A 12,707-nucleotide genomic window follows, 5' to 3' on the forward strand; every position below is an offset into this window, starting at 1 on the left:
TGAGTTAAGAAATTTAAACCGAAGATTTTGGATAGCGGGTGCTACCTATGAGAAAATTTTAAATTTCCAGACCCAGGCCCCACAGTGGCATCAGTAAACCATATATTGCCTGAATGACACAGCCTGGAGTTGGCTGATGCACGAGTACACAGCATGGCTTCACAAATACCCCAAAAAACACCACAATTTTTGAAATTTTTGAAAAAGATTTTGGATAGTAGGTGCTACCTATGAGAAAATTTGAAATTCCCAGACCCCGACCCAGCAGCGCCATCATTTTTTGATTTGAAATTTAAAACAACCTTTGCGTGTCCCGGACCCCAGCGTATGGGTACGAAGGACCAAATCCAACAAGCCCCCACAGGACTCCTGTGGCCGTGAGATGTAGGCGCAACGTCTCCATTACCCTGACCGGCCATTGTTTCCAAGACTTTTCGCCAAGGCAAACCATGTGAAGAACAGCGTGACACTCTGCTAGTTGCGGCCATAAATCAAGTTTGGCTGCCCAGAAGTCCAGCGGATCTTCAATGGTTGTTGGTATGGTCATGTCAAGGTATGCCACCACCTGCTGGTTCAGGTCCTGCTCCATGTCTACCTGCTGCTGATGAGTTGCTTCACTATGCGGATGAAGAAAGCTACTCATCAGCGACTGTAGACTCAGGCTGCTGCTGATTGAGCTGGTACTGCTCCTGCCACCCCTCCCCAGCAGCCATGGCAGTGGAAGGTGAGCGCAGAGAGCCCCCCGAGTCAGACCAGCGATAGGATGGACCATGTGGCCGATAGGCATCGGCCAACTGACTACGTAAAATCTCTCTGTAGTAGGTTAATTTGTCCTCCCTCTCAGTGGGTGTAAAAAAGGCCCCCATTCTGGGACAGTTAGCTAGGGTCATTACAAGGTGGAGATCCAGAAGTCATCCCGCTGACAAATTTTGACAAATCGGGGGTCACTTGAAGCATGCATCGTGCCATTTGTGCCAGTGACTCGGAGGGACTACCTGCCTCCATCTCCACTGCATACTGCCACGGTGTGTCAGGGTCCTCTGTCTCGCCTTCCTCATAACCCTCCAGCTCCTCTGGCTGCTCCTGCTCCTCCTCTCCTGTCCGATGACTATAAACACCGGTCATCTCATCCAACTAAACTATGCTCTGCTCTGCCCCTCATCATCCTCCTCCTCCAGTTCAGACCCCACAGGGCTCATGTAGCCTTGAGATGTAGGCGCAACGTCTCCATAGCCGTGACCAGCCATGGTTTCAATCATTTGTTGTAGGAAATGTAGGAGTGGAATTACGTAGTTCATGGCGTAATCCAAGTGACTTACAAATAATGTGGCTTCCTCAAAGGGCCTCAGCAAACGGCAGGTGTCACGTATGAGCTTCCACTTGGTCACATTGAAGTTACACAGGGGAGTACTCCTATCTGCTTGGATCATCAAGAAATCGGTGATGGCTTTTCTTTGTTCATATAGTCTGTCCAACAAATGGCTGGTGGAATTCCAATGTGTGGCAACGTCACAAATAAGACTATGTTGTGGGATACCGTTCTGACGCTGCAGCTCAAGGTAGGTGTGCTTGGCGGTGTACGAGTGGCTGAAGTGCATGCACAGTTTCCTTGTCATTTTCAGGATGTTTTGCAAATGGGGTGAAGATTTGAGGAAGTGCTTGACACCCAGATTCAACACATGTGCCATGCAGGGCGCATGTTTCACACTTTCTTATCGCAGCGCGGACACGATGTTCTTCCCATTGTCGGTCACCATGGTTCCCATTTCCAGATTTTGTGGAGTAAGCCATACTCGGATTTCTTTACGAATGAACTTTAGCAGTTCCTCCCCTGTGTGACTCCGTTCACCAAGGCAAACCATGTGAAGAACAGCTTGACACTGCCATGCCCTACACACATGGTACGATGAAGGGCCACCGAGATTTGGACGTGCAGTGAAGGCCGAAGATAAGGTGGAGGATGAGGAGGCAGCGTTGCACACTGTAACAGGACCAACTGCCTGGGAGCAAGAGCGTGGAGGAGGAAGCGGTGTGACCTGTCCAAGTTGCTGTGGTGGCTGTGCAGGAAACACATTTACCCAGCGGGCCGTAAAAGACAAGTATTGTCCCTCTCCGTAGTTACAGCTCCACTTTTGAACACACCAACAGGCTCAAGGACTGGCCCACCTTCTCTTGTACAAACTAATGCAGGGCTGGTACTGCCTTCTTCACAAAGAAAACACGGCTTGGGACTCTCCACCTCGGCTCGGCACAAGCCATCAATTCTCTGAAAGGTCCAGAGTCCACCACTTGAAAAGGGAGGGACTGCAATACCAGGAACCAGGACAGGAGCACATACTGTTGTCTCTTGGACATGGCTTCGCCGATGGATTGTTGGCGGAATGGCTGACTAAAAGCGGGAGAAGCAGGAGCGACAGAAGGAGGGTTTGACACACAGCTCCGTTCGGCTGAGGTGGTGGAGCCTTGGCTGGATGAAGGAGGGAGCGAATGGCAACTGGGTGATGCAGCAGGCTGGACCACTACATCGGAGCCACGGTTCTCCCAGGCCACTTTATGGTGGTGAAGCATGTGTTGACGCAGGGTCGTTGTGCCGACATTGGGACCCTGGCCACGCTTCACCTTCTGCCGACAGATCTTGCATGTGGCTACGTGAACCTCCTCCGGATGCCTTATGAAAAACTTCCACACCGCCGAGTAGCTGATTTTCCCACCCACAGTCTGCACTAATTGACTGCTACTGGCGCCGTCTCCAGGCACCCCTGTTCCACTACCTCCCGGAAAGGTAGGCTGCTGCCAAGCAGGTGGTCTTCCCCCCGGGCAAGTTGAATTTCCACTCCTGACACCATGCTGACTGCCAACCATGCTACCGCCTTGCTGCCTCAAGGGCAACCTGCAACTCTCTTCTCTTGATGATGATGAAGCCCCTTCTGTGCCCGGCTCCCAATTGCGATCGGCTTCATCATCATCAACAGGACATCACTGATGTCCTCCTCAGGTTCCCAAACAGTGTCTGCTTCAGGACCCTGAACCCTTGCAACACCGCCTCCCATGTCACTCTCCGCATCACTACTTGGCCGCCTAGCGGAGCAAGCGGCGCATGTCTCCTCCTCTTCTTGGCTGTCCAGTAGCTGCTGACTGTCCTCTATTAGATCGTCCTCAGTAAATAGTGGAGCTGAACCCACAGCATAAGATACTTCTTTAGGAGAGGGAATAGCATAGGACAAAGGCAATGGGAGGACGGGGACTGCTCCCGGGCCATGCCAACTGAGGGTTGTGTCTGAGGAACCCACCGACAGTTGACTGGGGGTGTCAGATGTCACTTGTAATGATGTGGATGAGCGTGTTAACCAATCGACGACTGCAGATGGGTTGCTGGTGGAGAAACAACAGCTGGCTGATAACGAGAGCTCTCGCTGCGAATCCTGCTGCCACTCGCCCCAAGTCTGCTGCCAACTCTGCCTGAAGTATTTAGGCCTCTGCCACTCCTTTGTGCACGTCCTGCCACTTCTCTGCCTGACATACTTAGTGCATTTATGAGGGTATTGCAATGCGCTACACTACTCTTTAAACAGGTATTTGTCTAGAACAGCAGCAGGTGATTACTTACGGCTGTCCTTTCACAGTATGTAGGCTCTTTACAGATTAACAGGTACAAGATGGTACACAACATGGATGTACATATGCGGTATGCACTGATGAGGTTAGTAAGATGCGCAACTATAGGCAGAAAAAATTCGGTATTTTTTAAAAACACCAGCTGGTGAATACTATTGTTTGGACTTTGGCAGTATGGAGCACCTTGACAGCTTAACAGGTACTAAATGGTACAATACTTGGATGTACCTATGTGGTATGCACTGATGAGGGCAGTAATATGCGTAACTATACGCAGAAAAAACTCTCTATTTTAGTAAAACACCAGCCGGTGAATACTATTGTTTAGACTTTGACGGTATGGAGCACCTTGACAGATTAACTGGTACTAAATGGTACAATACTTGGATGTACCTATCCGGTATGCACTGATGAGGGCAGTAATATGCGCAACTATAGGCAGAAAAAACTCAGTATTTTTGTAAAACACCAGCCGGTGAATACCATTGTTTGGACTTGCACAGTATGTAGCCCCTTGACAGATTAACATGTACAAAATGGTACAAATGCACTACAGTCAACTAAACAATCACGTATTTCTGAACAGCAGCTGGACCCAATAGTGCAGCACCACAAAAAGCAAAAAATACAGGGTTTAAACGCTAAATAGCACTCTGTCACACAATTCTGAGCAGCAGATGATTTGCAGAGCAAAAAAAAACTCAATTGGGCTGAAAAATGAGGAGATAAGATGCTTCAGAAAGTTCAGGCAGCTTGGAGATCTGTATGAGGCAGCTGACCGCTATCTGCCCCGCTCTGCTGCAATGCTCAATAACGTGAATAATAGGTTTATATATTGTAAGATCTTCCCCAGTGAGAACACAACAGCACTGCAGTTCTGTCTTTCCCTAATGCTGATGTGACTAGCAGTTGCAGTGTAACGCTGTGGTATGAGCTATTCACACACACGCAGTCCCGTCCTCTCTATCTGCGTGCATAGATGAAATGAAGAGAGGCAAGATAGCCGCCGATTATATAGGGGCTATGACATCACAGGTATCAGTGAACACTGATAGGCTGCATCTCACATGTGATTCAGGGTCAGCCCGCCTACCTTCATTCACGCTGCTGTTTCCCGCCCTCCCATAATCCTCTGCCCGTGTACTCACATGTGGATCCGCCATTTTAGGTCTCCAATAGCCTGGAACACTGTAAAATGGAGTTTAATTAAGCTATTTGCGCGATAGAATCGTGGCGATATTTGCATTTGTTGCAAATCAAATTTTTCATGAAATTCGTTACTAATTCGGGTTCGTCAGCTTCGGTTCGCTCATCTCTAGCTGCCACCTCTATGCCTCATTGTGCCGCCATGTGACTCCTTGCTAGATTGGGTTTTGTGGTCATACATTATTAGTTCAAAGTAAACACTGGGAAATTAAACTTGGGAATCTAATATAAATCTTAAATTTTAATTTAAAGAAATCGATGTAATCTTTTCAAGACTGAGGCCCTATGGTCGTCGAAGTCATATTACCTGTGGAATTATCACAAGAATCCAATAAAACAGCTTGGACCAATAATACTGAACCTTAACTGATTAAATGAAATATTCACACTTTCATAGTCAGGGGGGCGCTGAGAGGCAGGGGCTGGAACAGATGGTATCTCGTCTGTCAGAGAACGGCCAGGTTGATGCTCACCAGAATGGGTACTCAAAAAATGTAAATACATTAAAATTAAATTAAAATAAAAATCACATAAAAATCTCTTTATTGAAGGGGCGTGGCTTGGCACGCTGAGAAGATGGCTGCTTCTCCCTAGAGCTCCAGACAAGCAGCAGACAAACAGGGCTATTAGGGGCTGCTATGGGCTGTAGGCATCGTGGCAGAAGAGTTAACAATGCTCCCCAATTGCTGCGCACCGAAACGAAAGCCATCACGGCATATTTTACCCACCAGAGCAGCCGGAACAACGAGAGGCCGCAGCTCCCGCCGACTCAAAGAACTCCTGCTTCCTCAGCCTTGGAGCCACCCGCCCACACTGCTGAACGCAGCTCCTTACTCACAATGCCGGAGACAGCGCTGAACCCGCTTCCAGTACCTGAGGTGCCCAGACCCTCTCAGCACCCTCCACGATCTCAGGCAAGTGCACTCCCCACGGGGCAAGGGCGGCACACTATTACCTCTCCTCTTCAGGGGGCCCGCTCTGCTGCAAATATGGCAGACGGCTCCCCCACCGCAACTCCTCCAAACATGATGCTGGTGATTCCATGGCCCCTCAGCTCTCTCCTACTCCTCTACCTCCTGCACAGCCACCCGCCAATGAGCTGCACATCTCACCTGCCCCTGGCGAAGTGTCTTCTCTGCCACAGCTGTACTCAGCCACAGTCACCCAGACAGGAGCCTCTAAGCCTGGAGCCCCTGCTACACAATATTCAACTGCTTCTGCAATACAGCAAACTATAGGTACTGTTTCTAAAGTACCTACGACTACCCAACAACACGCTCTGCCATCTCAGCCACCACAGACTACCCCTGCACTATCTGATATGGAGTCTGACCCACAAGCATCTAGTGACGGCTTCACTGAGGGAGATAACCCCCCTGACTATTGGGGTACTAGCCCCCCGGCTAAAAATAAACTCTTTAAAACACGACAGAGAGCCCTCAGACAGGACCGCCGCTGCTCTGAATACTCCTCCTCTGAAGATACTCGCAGGGGTGATAAATATAAGGATCGCCAACTTATCTCACCTAAACTGCCGCCAGTTCTATCTGAGAATCAAGCACTCCCCAACCCCCTTGGGGACCCACACCTCCTCACACCTGAAATGACTGTTAACGCCTTAAAGAAATATCCTGAGCTCCAGGTCCTTTTGGCACTATTATTCGCTAAAATGGACATGCTCTCCCTGGCCTCTGACCTCAAATCAGCTTGGCACAAAGAACCTGTGAAAGCATATGTCGCTCAACTAAATCTAAAGGTTGCTTTCGTACTACAATAACCTCTGAAATCAAGGAGATCAGATCGGCTACTGCTCTTCTTCAAACTTCCCATGCATCCACTATCGATTATCTGGATGACATAGACAATTGAAACAGAAGGAATAATGTCCGGATTAAAGGACTTCCAGAATCTGTTACCCCTGAGGATCTCCCTGGTGTAGTACAGCGGATCTTCAATGAAGTGCTACAGAAACCAGCTGATACCCTGATTGAGCTTGACAGAGTTCATAGAGCCCTAAAGGCGATAAACCCAGACCCTAAAAAACCCTGCGATTTTATTTGCAGGGTACACCACTGCATTGAAAAGGAAGCGGTTATGCGCAAAGCTCGAGACCTCAAGCACCTGACATACAATGGTTCAGTGATCAACCTGTTTCCTGACCTTTCACTATGCACCCTCCGCCTCCGAGCTTCCCTGAAACCCCTCCTGCAGAAACTGCAGAACGCCCACATCGTCTATAGGTGGGGATACCCTTCTCCCTAATCGCCAGATATGGCTGCACAACTGCAACCCACCGCTATCCAAATAACTTAACAGCTTTTCTTACCACTTTTAATCTGCCACAGATCCTGCTGCCTGATTGGGATGCTCTCTTCCTACGTCCTCTTCTTCCTCCCCTCTGGAGGCTTCAGTGAGACGAAACCCCCACCAAGGAAGGGACACCCCTCCTGCACCCTTGCCTACAAGACAAAAACGCAGAACCTGACCAGATGTCCATGCTGTTTCTGCCTTTCAAAATATCGTGATTGAAAGAATCGCTTCTGATGCCCAGCAATATTCCTGAATGCTAACTTTTTTGCTTTCAACTGTTGATATTATGTATGCTTATCCTGTGTTTATATATTATAGAATTTTTGCTATTATTTTACACTACATACACAGGACCTTCCTCGGCCCCTCATCCCGCCCATGTTACGCTTAGATTCGAGATATGTGCTCGGCACTCACATCATCATAGCCCTTACCATATGCTACTCCCTGATCGCTTATATCGACAGGGAAGTATTTTCTTAAAAGTTCACAACTTGACCCTGTTTGTCTGCACTTCTATGATCGTGCTTTATGTTTGTACCTCAGTTTTACACATACAACATGCGAGCTGACCTTCTGGTGCTCCTTCCACTTTCCCCCATTAGGGATATGGTCAGACTGGTTGGGCCCATTCTGTTGGTACTTATGACCTCTTCTTATAGTCCCTCTGTAGCTCTTCTCTTGTGTTTGCTGCTTTTCTTATGGTGCTTTCCCTCCCCGGTCTTTCCTCCCTCTCACTCCGTCCTATCTTCTTTTTCTTGCAGATTACCTGTTCTCTTCCAGATTCTCTCCGGTGGGCTGTTCATCGCCTCGGGCCTTAGAGTTCATGGTGAGTTGTTCCATCCTCTTCCCCATCCCTATGGCAGCTGACATCACCTCAGCTACCCTTAATGTTAAGGGACTTAAAGGGGTTGTGCGCTGCCCTGCAGTTCGGAGCTCCGCTCACAGCGTCCGTAAGTTCATTACTCCAAACGCTGTGTGCGGGCTTCCGTGTTCACAGCCGCCGGGCGTGACGTCACACCCGGCCCCTTCTTGACGTCTCGCCCAACCCCTCTTGACGTCACGCCCGCCCCCTCTACCAAAATCTATGGGAAGGGGGCGTGACAGTGGCCGCACCACCTTCCCATAGACTTTTGTTGAGGGGGCGGGCGAGACGTCACGAGGGGGCGGCGAGACATCACGAAGGTGCCGGGCATGACGTCACGCCCAGCGGCTGCGAACACGGAAGCCCGCACACAGCGTTCGGAGTAATGAACTTCCGGACGCTGTGAGTGGAGCTCCAAACTGTAGGGCAGCGCACAACCCCTTTAATACCCCAGAGAAAAGATCGCAACTCCTATACTCGTTCCACAAACAAAAAGTACAGATCTTATGTCTACAGGAGACACATTTTAAGGTGGGATGCATCCCGATACTCCCCACCCGTTACTACCATTCTTTGTTGCTTAGTGCTAATCCTGAGGCCAGGTCGAAGGGAGTCTCTATAGCGTTCCTTAGATCCTTTACCATTGTGATTGAGGACTCTGTTACTGACCCCCAAGGTCGATTTATCTTTGTAAACTGTACACTAGCTGGACAGAAAATGACGATTGCTTCATTATATGCCCCCAACCGCATTCAGCTGCCGTTCCTTTTGCAGACCCTGGAAGCCTTAGCCTCCTTTGCTAGAGGCCAGGTATAACCTGCCCCCTCCCGCCATTGCTACCAATCCTCACCCAGGTACCACCACACCTACATTACAGGATTACATCTCTTCCACAGCTCTCCCCACCCTCCCAACGGATATGATCACCACACTTGATACCCCGTTTACTCTCACTAAATTACAATTAGCTATTTCCTCCATGCCAGCGGGTAAAAGCCCTGGTCCTGACGGTTATACCGCCAATTTTTTTAATCCCTCTGAGATGAATTATCCCCTCTCCTGCTCACCACCTTTAATAGCATTTCAGATACTTCCCCTCTTCTTTCCTAAGAGCCTTCATTACGGTGATCCCTAAAGAGGACAAAGACCTGACCCTCTGCTCCAGCTACCGTCCAATCTCCCTCTTGAACACAGATGCGAAGCTGTTTGCTAAACTGATTGCAAATTGCCTCTCGGACTTCATGGAGTCCCTAATCCACTCTGATCAAGCTGGCTTTTTCCATGGATGAGAAGCTCGTGACAATACGCTGCGAACATTCTCGGTTGTTCATTATGCCCTCCGCAATAAAATCCCGACTTTTCTACTCTCTTTAGATGCAGAGAAGGCCTTTGACAGAGTGAATTGGGGCTTCTTGGATGCGACGCTCGAGCAGATAGGACTGGGACCCTTGAAGAAGGCTCGCATTATGGCCCTGTACACTAATCCCCAGGCCCAAATCAGAATTAATGGACAGCTCTTTGCTCCCCTCTCGATCTCAAATGGCACAAGACAGGGCTGCCCATTGTCGCCTCTGTTATATGTCCTCTGCATGGAGCATTTACTCATTGACATTCGAAATAGTGTGGACATTAGAGGACTCAACACCCCTTCAGGCCATTACAAGTGCTCTGCTTTCGCAGATGACTTACTCCTATTTCTCACTAACCCCCTAACCACTTTGCCCTCACAACTGTCAACCATACGCCGGTTCTTGGCATACAGCAACTACAAACTTAACCCCTCTAAATGCGAAGCCCTTAACATAAACCTGCCACCTGATATAGTCCGTGCGATATCCTCCTCCTTCCCGTTTACCTGGCGACCCAAATCCCTCAAATATTTAGGTGTGCAAATCCCTTCAAACCCACGAGACACATATCATGTAAACTTCCCCCCAATACTGTTAGCATTAATATCGGACCTGACACGTTGGGAGCGCAGAGATTTCTCCTGGATAGGGAGAATCAACATTATCAAAATGAACGCTCTTCCCCGACTATTGTACTTATTCTCCTGTATTCCTGTACACTAACCTCGCAGTTTCTTCCAGGAGGTCTCTGTTCTCCTCACAAAATTTGTCTGGGTGAGAGGCTACCCCCGCGTTACCCGACATGCCCTAATCAGACGCAAGGTGGAGGGTGGATTTGCCCTTCCGGACAGCCTGTCCTATTACCTGGCTACCATATTATATAGAGTGCTTGATAGCTTTCATAAACGAGAGTCCAAACAGTGGGTACAATTGGAGAACACGTTCTCCTCGATTGATCCGCGCTCCCTCCTCTGGCTGCCTTCATCGGCTCTTCCAAAACATGTCCGAGAATCTCCACCCCCAGTTATGGCGTCCATTGCAAATTCTAGATTTACCTATCTAAAACGTTCCCGAGTCGTGGAACCTGATGGTCCACTGAGACCAGTTTTTGGTAATATGTTGTTCCCCCACTCTTCACCTTCCTTCCTGGGTACCCTTAGATCACAGGGATTGACTTTCCATACACTTCTCAGTCCAACAGATCTCAAGCCACTTAATGATATCTTACCTGTCGAGACCCATTCCCTGTCACATACCATACAATATGCACAATTGCGTAATTTCTACCGCACCTCTAAAGTTGACCTGAGATTACATCACTCTTTGACACGCTTTGAATCCATATGTATCTCTGAAACGGCAGCACCATGTCCGGTTAGTTCCCTACATGGCTTACTCTTAGACTCCTTTATGACAACCCCACTGCCCTTTCGCCAAAGTTGGGAAAGGGTCTTGGGAAGCGCACTCTCTGAAGAGGAATGGCAGATGACCCTGTCCGCCTGTCACAAATCATCTATTTCATGTAAGGCTCAAGAAACAAATTACAAATTGTTGACAAGGTGGTTCAGAGTCCCTACACTGCTCTCCTGCTTCTATGCCTCTTTGCCGGACGTGTGCTGGCGTTGCGGAGCTCAGGGTGGATCCATTCAACACATTTGGCTGACATGTCCGACTCTTACGTCCTTCTGGTCTCAAGTCTTAGATGTGATATTCCGACTGACGAATATACATATCCCTTTGGAACCGAAACCCCTGCTATTGTCCATCCTACCCCCATCTACACCCCGTTGGACTGGAATCCTTCTCCGCTTCCTCTTCCTAGCTGCTAGATCAGTCATCCCCAGACTATGGAAATCGACTACCCCTCCTACCCTCTCCTCCTGGCTTCGGGAAGTGGCACATCTTCACAAAATGGAGGAACTCCAAGCTGATTCTAACCGAAAGATGGACAGACATTTTACAGTCTGGTCCCCTTGGTCACGGTTCATTTCGTCTTCTGATTTTAGGGACTTACATTCACAATAACCCTATCTCCACTGTACAATGATCTATCCTCCTCCCCCACACCCCTGGCTTAGAATATCCCACCCCGAGCTCCCAAACCCTGATCTTTTCCCTGACTCTGTGGCCCGAGAGACAAATCCGACCCATACGGTGAGTTATCTCTGTCAGTGATCTACCCTTCCCTTCTCCCCCTTTCTCTTCTCTTTTCATATCTCTCTGATTTTCCTCATCTTCTTTACTCCCTCTGTTCCTGTTTCTTCCTCCCCTCTCCTCCCCTGTTACTCTCCCTCTCTTTCTTTCTTTCTTTCTTTCTCTCCCTCCCCCCCCCCCTCTCCCTTGCTTTCTCAGGTTTTCTCGTTGCTGAGATTCCCCAGCTCAGCGATTACTGCGTTTTTTGGTTTTTTGCCTCGAACATACCCCTGTTTTCTTTCCAACTACTTGGTCCTAACACACATAGAGGCATTCCATTGTTGTCACCTGTTCTATGTCTATGTCTTTTGTCATTTGACTGACTGTGGATGATCCGCACTTATGTCCATTCCTTGTTGTACCTGTTCTTGATTAAAACTTAATAAAACATTTACTTTAAAAAAAAGTCTATTTATTCTCTTAATTTTAACACCCTAGGGTCTCCCTGCTGCCCCATCGACACTCTGCAGCAGTGATTCTAATAGCAATGCCTGTAATCTTCATATCATACTGAATAACACTATTATTTCACTAACACAGCACACTCCCTATGCATGTTAGGACAAAGCAAAGTGCTCTACACCCCTTTTGAGGCTCTCAGTAGGCCAGAAATCGCCGTTTTTATCAGCGATTTTCCGCTAAACAAAATCCGACCAGAACCAAATTTTTTAGAAAAATCTAATTTTTCAAAAGTTCGCTCATCTCTAGTTCTGGCACCAGTTGATCAATAAAAATAATAAATACATTTTTCACCAGAGTACCACTTTAAGCAACTTGCTGTTGCAGTCATGATATTCCTTAAAGTGATATGGTCATTGTTCCTGCAGTTTCGATTACCTAAGTCATCAGCTATAGAATGCTGGGTTTGGTGGTACAGGGTTTGTCGTGTGACTGTTGCCTGTAGTTCCAACACCGTTTGTTGAATCAATGTGCAGAATGCATCAAAAACTGGAACTGGTCCATATCTGTTTTCATCACCTGTAGGTCTTGGTGCCAGGCTTCTTAAAATGGACACTGTCACCAACTTTTATTTTTGATATGTTGTAGTACCTATGTACTACAACATATCTCTAATATATTTTCATTTTTTTTTTTTTATTATAAAGGTGAAATTTACGTTTGAAAACACACCGGGGTGGGGGGGCGTTAGCGAGGTTCGAGTTGTGCCG

This window comes from Hyla sarda, chromosome 7 (assembly GCF_029499605.1).
Source record: "Hyla sarda isolate aHylSar1 chromosome 7, aHylSar1.hap1, whole genome shotgun sequence".
NCBI lineage: Eukaryota > Metazoa > Chordata > Amphibia > Anura > Hylidae > Hyla > Hyla sarda.